The sequence below is a fragment of the Dama dama genome, chromosome 3 (assembly GCF_033118175.1).
Source record: "Dama dama isolate Ldn47 chromosome 3, ASM3311817v1, whole genome shotgun sequence".
Taxonomy (NCBI): Eukaryota; Metazoa; Chordata; class Mammalia; order Artiodactyla; family Cervidae; genus Dama; species Dama dama.
Window position 1 is genome coordinate 60,263,039 of NC_083683.1, and position 11,569 is coordinate 60,274,607.

Genomic DNA, 11,569 nt, shown 5'->3' on the forward strand with positions numbered 1-11,569 from the left:
TGACTACACAAATTTTTATTTCATTTTAGTGTTACATTTCTGAGATTTTAATGACAAAGCTTAATACGATTGCCCCCAAATGCATTTGAAACCATAATAAGAATGCCATAATTTTAGACTGTGGGTTTATAATTTGCATTACATTCTAAGTGAAATTTCAAGACCAGGGCACTCCTAATGGAAAATTTCCTAATAAATGTGCCACAGTCAGAGGAGAAAAATTAACCAACTAACAAAAGACAGTGGAAGCACAGGTACTTAACATAATTTTCTCTAATAATTTTACTATCTTAATCTAAGCAGCAGTTTATGTTAGCTAATGCCCACACTGGTGTAACGTAGTCTAATTTAATAGTTCTTCCTGTTACACTCTAGCCTCCTTAGTTTATTTACAGATGCACTTAGTACCCAGTAAAATAAAGACCACTTAGAAAAATAAAAGGCACGCCACACTTTGGAAGCCATAAACAATGCTTACATTTGGCTTTTTCATACATTATTCCACTTACTAGTATAATTATTAGGTTAATAAGCACTTTTTAAAATAAAGTAGCTTTGAAACATGCCTGTCTTGGCAATTATGGATACAAGTCAATATCTAAAAACAGCACACATGTTTGCATTCTTGGACATTAATATACACCAAATGAATGGATAAAGGCAATGAGAACTGAAGTTAGAAGTAATTAGGCTGCTAGAATAAGGTGAGCATATGTGGAAAACACAAAAAATGGGCAGGTACTTCTCATGATCAATCCTGAGTTCAAAGTAGGATCTTCATACTTTTAAAATTCTTTCCTTGTCAATACCAAGTAATTCCACCAAGGATGTTACAATAGAGATTATGTTAGTCCTACAATATGACTATTCTAATTTTCTCTTGTGCTCTAAGTTCACAATTAAATGTATTATATAATTCTTAGAAATCTATCAATTGGGAGGCAAACTGCAGGGTATAAGACTTTCAAAATTAAAAAAGAAACCTTAGCTAAAATATGAGCTCTCAAGCATTACATTTAAAACAAACAAACAAACAAAAAAACCACCACTACTTTCCAGGCACTAATATACACTCATGAATCTCCACTACTTTCAGACATTTAACTGGACTCGAATTAGGTGGTTCTCCCATACCTTTTAAGACTCATCACCCTCAGCAGTGCCTTCCACCCTAAGTCTGTGTCAAAAAGAACTCCTTGGCAGAGACTGTTTCTATACTAACTTCTTCAAAGTAACATTGTCAGATCCTGATGTCCTCACCAAAGACACAAAGTAATGAAGAATAAAGCCTTTCCACTATTTAAGACCGGTTTCTCAGAAAATTTGAAATCACAAAATCTCTGAAAACTAAAGTTTAATTTAGTGGCAAAACCTGACCTAACATAAAATTTTTATACAGAAAGATTTCACCTAAGCACTGATGTGAAACTATTTACAGTTTTATTTATCCCATTTACTGTAATTATTTGTGCTTCACTTTAGAAATATTAAGTGCTTGATACTCTTACTAAAATTCAAAACAAATCTTTCCCCAAAGTATGGACCTATAATCCACTTCACAAACATCTGCTACAGCAAAATATTCTTGAACATACTTTGCACTTTTCTAATTTCTGTGTTGTCTACCTGGGGTTCACTGTTAGTCTAAAACTTACATACCCCTTCAATATCATGTACACTCTCACCTCATTTTCAAGGTCATCTTGGACTACTATAGTCTAAGAGTTTTCACTTTTTACCTTGATTCTATAAGCACTCATCTATATCACTCATTTGGGTATTATTTGGAACTTCCATTTACATTTTGTGATGATTAATTTTTCATGTCTTTGCTAAGAACCTTTTGTGCATAATAACACAATTTAATCATAACATACAGTAACTGAGAACGACTGGCTCTCAATTACAGGCAGTCAGATGAATGAATCCTCAAGAGACAGATGCCCTAAAAAACGAGGGACTATAGCTGGAAATAAATGTAACACTTAAAAAAAAAAACCAGTGTAAGAAATAGCCTATGATGGGAATTGGTAAGGACAAACCATTGAACACTGTATTCTCTCAACTAAAAGTATACAATTTGTCAGACTAGCCATCATCAAAAATCTACAAACAATAAATGTTGGAGAGGGTGTGGAGAAAAGGGAACCCTATTGCACCGTTAGTGGAAATGTAAACTGATACAGCCACTATGGAGAACGGACAGCAGATTCCTTAAAAAACTAGGAATAAATCTAGCAAATGACCCAACAATCCCACTACTGGGCATACACCCTGAGAAAATCACAACTGAAAAAGACACAGGCACCCCAGTGCTCACAGCAGCACTACTTACAATAGCCAGGATATGGACGCAACCTAGACGTCCATCGACAGATGAGTGGGTAAAGTAGCTGTGGTGCATATACACAATGCAATATTACTCAGCCATAAAAGGGAATGCATTGATCAACTAGTGAGGTGGATGAACCTAGAACCTGTCATACAGGGTGAAGTTAGAAAGAGAAAAACTAATGTTCTATGTTAACGTGTATATATAGAATCTAGAAATACGGTACTGATGAACCTATCTGCAGGGCAGGAATAGAGACACAGACATAGAAAACAGACTTTGGACATAGCAGGGGAAGGAGGTGGGGTACAAATTGAGAGTAAAAACAGCAAAAGTACTCTCAACTCACACATACAGTGAAGAAACTTTTACTCTAATACCATAATTTCTAACTGACAGATAATATTGATTTATCCTCCACATAGGATCCTCTGGCAGACAAGATGTATCAATCACTAAAGCACCATAGTGCTTTTCAAAGTGGAGTTTACCATTTTTGCTCAGGAACAGCCCTGCTCCTTAGAAAGAGAACTTCATCACCATTCTCTCTTTTTCTGTCCTACTTCCTGCCCTTTCGCCTCTTCATTGCCTATTATTATTATCACTACTTTCATGTAAACAATATAAAAGTATTACAAATGCTCTTCTGTATTTAAAAGCTTGCAAATCTAATCTTTTCTTTGTTGAAGGATGACCAAATATGGGAGAGAGCTCTCAAAAAAAAAAAAAAAAAAAAGCTTAAGTATAAAAAAGCCTAAAATAGAGGGAATTTCAAACATGCTTTAGCTAGCAAATAAAAACTATACAAGCAAGTGGCAACTTTGTGACTACTTTGCATGTCCAGGACATAAAATATGATCTTAGTATGTTGTCTAATTCAGAACAACCAGAATGGCTGACCAGTTAATTATTTAATATAGGGAGCATGAAAGCTTCCTATTAAACTCCCCTACCTTACTCCAGGATTAGCTCATGGAAGCAGGAATTCTATAATACTTAATCCCTGAAACTATCCTGAAGTTATTACCTTTTTACACTTCCCTAAACCACGTCGTATCCTCTCTCTGATACAAACCCTGTTCTTTCAAGCAGTGATGGTCAGACTCAATACTCTGTTTCTTCACAGAACGTACCCATTATTTCTAGGGAAATAACTGGCACTAAATTTCCAAGAAACTAGGTACACTACAAACTATAACTTATGTATCTTACTTTTTTCATAACCTGAAATTTATTACTTGAACTGCAATCAGGTTAGCTTAAAAATCCTTAAAAATTTGGAATAACCCTAAGACACGACTTTTGTAAAAATGGTTGCTTAATAAGGTTTGTTCTTAAATAAACAAAAAAGAACTTTCTTCTAGAAGGTAAAAACATCATTTGTTTTGGAAAAGTATCTAAACAACATGTCAAATTCTCAGGTCAAGGAGACATTATTAAGCTCGAAAGGGGAAAAATATACATAGCTTCACTGTATGAAAGCTACTGTTCTGTGCTTAGTCGTGTCCGACTCTTTGTGACCCCAGGGACTGCAGCCCACCGGGCTCCTCTGTCCTGGGGATTCTCCAGGCAAGAGTACTGGAGTGGGTGGCCATGCCTCCCCCAGGGGATCACCCCAACCTAGGGGTCAAACCCAGGTCTCCCACATTGAAGGCGGATTCTTTACTGTCTGAGTCACCAGATGAAAGCTACTATATATCCTAAAATTGTGAAAGACAACTATTAAAAATCTATTCAAGGTTATGTCAAAACTTCAATACAGTATATGCAACCTATCTATGGTTAAGTCATCAGATGTACAAAACAAGTATTAAAACAAGAAAGTGGCTTTAAAAATTACCTAATCTATTACTGTGATCAAAAATCGAATGGGAGGAATTCCCTGCTGGTCCAGTAGTTAGGACATGGTGCTTTCACTGCCAGGGAACCCGGCAGTTCAATGCCCGGCTGGGGAACTAAGATTCTGCAAGTAGTGAGATATGCCCCCCCCACCCCTCCCAAAAAATGTTGAATAGACTGCTCAACAGAAACAAACAAACAAACAAAAAAACTGCCAAGAAACTAAACTTAAAATGATTATACATTAATAAGAGATTCCAAGATCATGCACATGAAAGCAGTGCCTCACAGCGTTCATCTATGGTTCCTATTCTTCTCTTCCCCCCAACAAAAATATGTTCAAAAAAGTGTAAAGCACGGAAAAATGAGTAATACACACAAAAAAGTAATAACCAGACAAACAGATGGGCTTAAACAGGAGTATCTTAACAGCCTTTCAAATAAATGTTGATAATCCCTTCTGATGCTATATCAACCTCTATTAGCTGCAATATACTGGAATGTGTAACCTTATCAATAAACCTTGTGTTCTCTATCACATTAAGACTCAGTCGTCTAGCTAGAACTTTGGAAGGATTCCTTATCCCTGGCATGATTTTCATGCACTGGTGACTTGGAAAATACTGGCTTATAGAGTTATGTCGATCTTCAAATATTAACATATTTTATTACATAGTATTTTAAAATCCATGTTCATTATCACCAATATCATCGGAAAAATTTTTTTAAGATATTGAGAAGCTGTGAAGAGCACAGTGGCTAACACAAATTTTACAAAATTCTAATTTTCACTTGAAAATTAGAACTTTAACCACTGTTCATAAATACTGTCAATCTTTTCCTTTTAAAGCAACAGGTTCACTTTTAGAGAAAATCTAATACCCAAGTCTGAAAAACTTCTTTAGTCTGTCAAGCATTCTTCTAAGTAAAAACAGAGTTCATTTAAAAAGTGGCTAATTCAGCTTGCAACTCAAATAATCACACAAATGCTTTCCCTTATACTTCAGTAAGGAGCAAAAAAAAAAAAAAAAAGAAAAGTATTTTAAGCATACTTTCTATTTAGTGATAGTATACTAAAAAATGATGTGTACAAAGTTGATGTCTGATTTTATCTTTAAACTTCTTCATCAAGTGTGTTTAGGTTTTCTTTTTTCTTTAAAGTGTGAGTATATGGCAATGAAGAATACATACAATGACTGCTAACACAATGTGGTACTCTGACCTGATTTAAGATGTCAAGCTTTATCGACTTTTGCTTTTGTACATTGGTACAGCTATCAATACAGTGAAAATGTAAAGGACATCTCAGTATTACTGTCAAAAGTTTTCTACTTGTAGAACCCCTGCAAATGTCGAGGGAATCCCCAGGATTCCTTTGACCATTCTTTGAAAACCACTGAGCTAGACAATTTGTTCACAATCACAATTTTCTTCCTTAGTTCTCATTCACACCTTAGTAGGAATCTTTAAAATTAAGTAACCTAGTCAACTTTACTTGGCACTAGCAAAGCTAAAGGTGAAGAGAAGCTTTATCATAAAGAACAAGAATACTACCCATTAGTGTATTTTATAAACATTTATGAATAATACTGCACTGAACATCTGAACTCAACATCTCTAAGGAGTACATGCCATCTTTCCCACCGAGGAAGCAAAGAGGTTAGAAAAACTTCAGAAAAGAAGTACAAATTTTGCCTTAAAATTCACTGCACTGGTAAAGATTACAAGTGATACTAATTTTCTTGATTATACTTATCTGTATTCAAAGCACTTTTGTATAATATCTCAAGTTCAACAATTCCAAGAGCAGCACAATAATAGATGCACATGTCTATACACCTCATTACCATCCTTTGTTATTATCTGTACAGTACAGAATGCAAGATTCCTGAGGGATTCCTGAGTTTTGCTATAGATACGAAGGAGCTTAACGATAACTTACAAATCTTAGAAGCAGCAGATGTAACTATGCTGGCATAATGTAGTCTCACTACAACCTTAAAACACAAGGTAAAAGTTGGATGCAACATGCACACCACTTTGACACCAACAAACTATTAATTAAACAAAAAGAGCTTTATTTATAGTCCTTATTCCCAGTATCTAAGAGCTTTTAGAAACTCCATTTTTAGAACACAGTGACTTGAAAAATATATTCTAAAAAGAAAAAATTATAGAAAACATAGATAATTAGAATTTTGAGTAACATTTTCCATTTCCTCTTTAGAAGCTTTTGCCAAAAACTGCTATTAAATGGACAAAACAGATTTTCTTTTGTTTCTTTCCCACAAGGCAAAGAAGAGGAAAGCAACAGGTAGAAGTGATCCACCAATAGGGCAATTAGTCCACTGTATACTTTCAAAATAAAGTTACTTAGCAAAATGCTAAGTTTTAAATACAGGAGAAAAAACTATTTTATTAAAAGTACATATTTACTCAAATAAATACTCAAAGCAACTACTGGAAAACTCAAGAAGCTGCTCTATCATGTAGTATAAGTGATGATTTCAACAAATCACTTGTGATCAAAATTATGTATAGGTGATCAAAATTACTTGTAACTGCTTTAAACAGATACTCTCTTCCTTTAATATCTTTAAGTCTACCTGTACAAGTTAAAACCTTTCACCACCCACCACGGGACAAGACCACCGAGTGCACGCACACTACGAAATTATCAAAACTACAAGTGTTAGGCATTAGGAACCAGTCCAATATAAAATTCAAAATCAGAACATTAGATAATTATTCTGTAAGTCTTTAATAGACTAAGATTCTTAATTTAAACGTGAACATATTTCTAGTACTTGAGCACCTCATATACAGTTCTAGGCTTAGTAATATCCCAGAATACTGTTCTACACAGTAAATTCCAGATATAAATTCTTCAGTTCATGTGGCAAATATACGTCCTTTTTCTTTTTTTGGCCTCAGGGTAACTTGTGGGATCTTAGTTCCCTGACCAGGGATTGAACCCAGGCCCTGTGCAGTTAAAGTGTGGAGTCCTAACTGCTGAACCGCCAGGGAATTCCCCCAGTATTTTTTCTTTTGATAGGTAATTTAAATATTATTAAAACCCTGGTACATTCCTCAAATTGTCATTTCTTTCCTTTATAAGTTTTAAGGCTGGCTCTTTTTAAAAAGTTTAAATATCTTGATCCACTATTGATACAATGAAAAATTCTTTAAGACATTACAGAAATAATAATCAGTTGCTCTGTAGCCTTGATTTGACTAATATCAGTAATAAACACACCAGTATTAGGAATATGGAGAACTGATATTTCTTTTTGTTAGTGGTGTACTTTAAAAAGTGATTTTTTTTTTAAGGCAGCAAAAAAGTTCCTGGTAACTTTTCTATAGAATATAAATTATAAGATTAAAGGGATTGGTCTTAGAATCCAGTGACCAAATATATTGGTTCAAACTAACTACGAGATTAAACAGCAAGCCAGTCTTTATTGCAAATAGATAAATTCATTCTATTCCTTGTACCAATTGCTTCCACTGTATTCATAAAATTTCCAAAGGACTAACAAATGAAAAGACTTTTAAGTTCTCAAAAGGTAATAATTAGTACCTTTTAGTACTACTGCAAAATATTTTAAGAACACTGAAAAACATTAGGTTTTCAGCACAAGGGCAAGTCATTTGCAGATGTCTAATGTTACAATGAATCATTGCACCAGCCAAAATGTTTCTTAACTTTTTCTAAAACAAATCCAATTTGAAAAGGGTAACTCTTATTAACAGTCTTCAAAATTGATAGGAGAAAGAACAAAAAAAAAAAAAAAATCAAGGCATAAATTTAGTTACAACCTTACATGGTCTTACAAAGTTTACAACCAATCTTTATCAAGATTTTCTATAGACTGAACATGTGACATCACTGCCATAAGAGAAGACCAGCTCTTGACTATTCAGTTCATAAATACTAAACTACCCCCGTGTCAGTCAAATCTAAACACTACAGATCAATAACCACTCCCTCTTTACCAATACATAACCCAGAAACACAGTATTTTAAGTCTTTGGGAAAATGACACATGCATACCAATAAGATCCGGATATTCAGCAATAAAGCTGTCTACTTACACTTTTGGAAGAAAAATAAATGACACCTTTGAAAAATTAACCAAATTCTATTTCTGTGAAATCCATTCCCTATTTAATTTCACTGCCTTAATAAACACTGATCAAATACCTACAACAAAAGTCAAAGAAAACACAACATGGATTATTTCCCATTCAAAGCTTAGACTTTATAGTTAAAACAACATGTATCATTAGTTACTATGTTATCAATCTCCACATCCGCCTTCTACCAATCTTGATCAATCTTGAATTGTATCAGAGGACGCACTTGATAACACCCTTCTTACATGGTGGCTCCTTACCACGGGGACTCTCTCTCACTTTATACAACTAAGAGAAAATACTGAACTGCCCCAGTACAGGATTGCTTTGAGGATAAAAATCAATCTGTAAAGTTAAAATGGCTCCAAAGCCAACGTGGAAATGTTTCTTTTTGAAGGAATACAAAGATCTCTTCAAATATCATCTCTTTTAAATATTCATTAGTTAATATCTAAATATAAATGCTAAACACTGCATGCATAGGCAAGGTTCTAGGAACGAAGATACAGTAGAGAATAAAATGGATCAAGTTCCTACCCTCAAGGTACTTACATTTAACAAACCGGTATTGTCTCTAAGTTAAGATACTATGGCTGTGTTTCAGGGCATACAAACAATACATGGAGTTTATAATTTAGTGGGATAACAAAAAACACTTAACAGACGGCAGGAAGCGATACCTGTCATAGAAAGAAGAGACGATTTTCATAGGGTGGGGGAGGGTGTTAGGGGGCAGAAGCAGCAACACTGGCATGAACCCATACCACATTTTAAAATTAAGTCAGTTTATTATTGGGTTCTTCAGTTGTATTCCCATACCTGGCACATTAAAACCAAACTGGATACAGGTGTTTCAAAGATTTACTTTCTGGCTTCTTCAGATAAGGAACTCTCACACTTTATTATGATGACAAAAAGAAAATGCAAGTGAAACCACCTTCACAATAATGCAGAGACCGAAAGCATGGATGGGCTCAAATAAGACTATCATTCACGGCTCTGTGTCCTTAAAGTTATTTAATCTTTCTGAATATCACCTTCCTCTCTTAAAACCTGATAATGAAACTACCCAAAGGATTCTTCTACACTAAGGTACTTATATTTTTGGAGTATGATGGGACGTCTATCCTCTACAAAATGTAATAATTCACCACAAAAGCGTCGTATTTTTTCCTCCAGCTTCTCTACTATGGATAGACTACTGTCCTTCAAGTCAGCAGGACCACTGACTAGTTATCTTATCTTTTCTAGGCCTCAGTTTCCTCCACCGTAAATTCAGAGGGTGGGACTGGATGATCTAAATAGCCCTTTCCGGCCCTTAAAAAGTCCCATGACTACATTATGACTCAAATACTATTCAAGGTTCAGCTTTTACGAGTGATACCAGCTTTAAGTTAAATGAACGTCTCCCCTTTTTATGTTACCTCTTGCTAAGATTTTGTTGAGCAAGTCTAAACAGCATTCTAATTACAAAATAAGAGGATACAAAAATGAATTTTCGAGTTGAAAGCTTTAAGTTTTATAAGAATTATAAATTATATTTTAGATGTTTATATAGTAGATGCTACGCTACTAGCAAAACAAAAATCCAATCAGCTTAAATTTTAAAATATTAAAACCACAATCTTCATTCAGTGTCAACTTTCTACCCCGTTAAAACGTGATTTCCCATTACAGTAACACACAACTGCTCATCTTCACTCCGAACACGAGCTGCAGGGCAAAAATGTTGTTCTAAACTAGTAAGAGGTAGCAAGCGAAGAGGAAGCAAATCGTCAGCTTTAACTCAGCAAGGATAGTCTTTTCCCCAAAAGCTATCGGTGTTTTCAGAAGAAAAACTAGGATGTCTAGATTCAGTGGGGGTAGTTTTAAATAATATTCATGGCGCTGACAGTGTTAGGATTAGACACACCGAGATGTCCGAAAAAGAGAAGAGGACAAACTTCCTGGATTTTCTTTCCCTCTGAAAGAGAAAGAGATTTCCTCTTGCTGACGATGGGAAAGGCCCCTTTAAACAGTTTTTTCTCTTCGCAGTGGCTGCTTCCAGACTAGGTGGGGCTCCCTCCGCTGCCTTCCTCCTGCCACTTCCCGCAACAAACGGAGCAAAGCAGCCCGATTTCAGGCAAACTTTTCCCCTGTCAGGCTCAAGCCCGAAAAGGGCTGGCGAGTGGTTTCCCCCGAAAGCTCTCCGCCCCTGCTCCGGACTGGGGGAAGCTGAGTCTTCGCAAAAGACAACTTTCTGGTTTCCGTTCTAACTTCCACTCACACCCGGGAAGGAACCGAGGCGGCCGGCGAGGGGGCTCCGGGGCGGGGAGATGAGTCTTCCGGGGAGCCTGCGAGGGGCGGCGGGCAGCTGAGCGGCAGCGGCGGCCGCGGGCAGAAAAGAGCAGGCGGGTGGGGGGGTCCTCGGGCTCTCACGTCCTCCGCCATATTTCAGACATTTGACCCCTTCCGCAAAGCGCGCTGTTCCCCGCGGCGGCGGCTCGTCCCCGCCGGCCTGGGAGGCAGCGCGCTCGCCGCCCCGGCGCCGGGCCCCAGCGCCACCTGCCGCGCCCCGAAGCCGCCGCCGCCCCGGCCCCCTGACCGTCGCGCGCGCCGCGCCCGGCCCGCGCCGCACCCCAGCGGCTCCCCTCAGCAGGCGCCCGGCCCCCGCCCCGCGCGGCCGCCGCCGCCGCTCCCCTCAGTGGCCACGCACGCACTCTGCGAACCTCTCGCGCTGTCACCGGGTGCCCGCAGCCAGCGTCGCCTCACGCTCCCTCCGGGTCGCTGCTCCCGGCGCCACGGCGGTCCTGCCGCTGCCGCTGCCGCCGCCGCCGCCGCCGCCGCCGCCGCCGCCGCCGCTCCGGCTGGTTTACACGCCTGACTCTGGGCGAGGTTTGGCGGTGTCGCCTTGACGTCAGGCGTTCAGCCTCGCTCTCGCTTCCGTCCGCGGGCGGGGCGCGCGGGTGCGCGGCGCGGGAAGGGGCGGTACCGAAGGGCGGGGCGAGAGAGCCGAGGGGCGGGGCCACTCGTGCCGCCGCCGGGTCCCTTTCGCAGCGTTTCCTCCGCGGTGTTTCTGTTCTCCCTCCACCTCGCCCCTTCGGCCTCACCTTGACTTCTGAGAACTTAGCGGGTGTACACTGGTGCCAAGGGCTTAGAAACCGTCCCAAACTCAAAAGATGCCGTTAGTGCAAACTGTGGTTTAATCACCGACACCATCAAACAGTTGGTGCTCGCGTATTCCTTTGTGTTGGGGAAAGTGGCCGGAGAAGTAACAGCACT

The 11,569-nt window shown here is 38.6% G+C and overlaps 1 protein-coding gene across 2 annotated transcripts in view; it reads right to left on the reverse strand.

The window, feature by feature from the left end:
• The window catches only part of RAP1B (RAP1B, member of RAS oncogene family), a 43,307-nt gene extending 32,149 nt beyond the window's left edge, over window positions 1-11,158 (reverse strand). The window contains exon 1 of one of the 2 annotated variants that reach the window (XM_061130505.1): window positions 11,017-11,158. The gene's annotated coding sequence lies outside the window, so the exon portion shown is untranslated. Of the gene's footprint in view, window positions 1-11,007 lie in introns of both variants that reach the window. The other variant, XM_061130515.1, reaches the window with a different exon arrangement.
• Window positions 11,159-11,569: the final 411 nt, after the last annotated feature.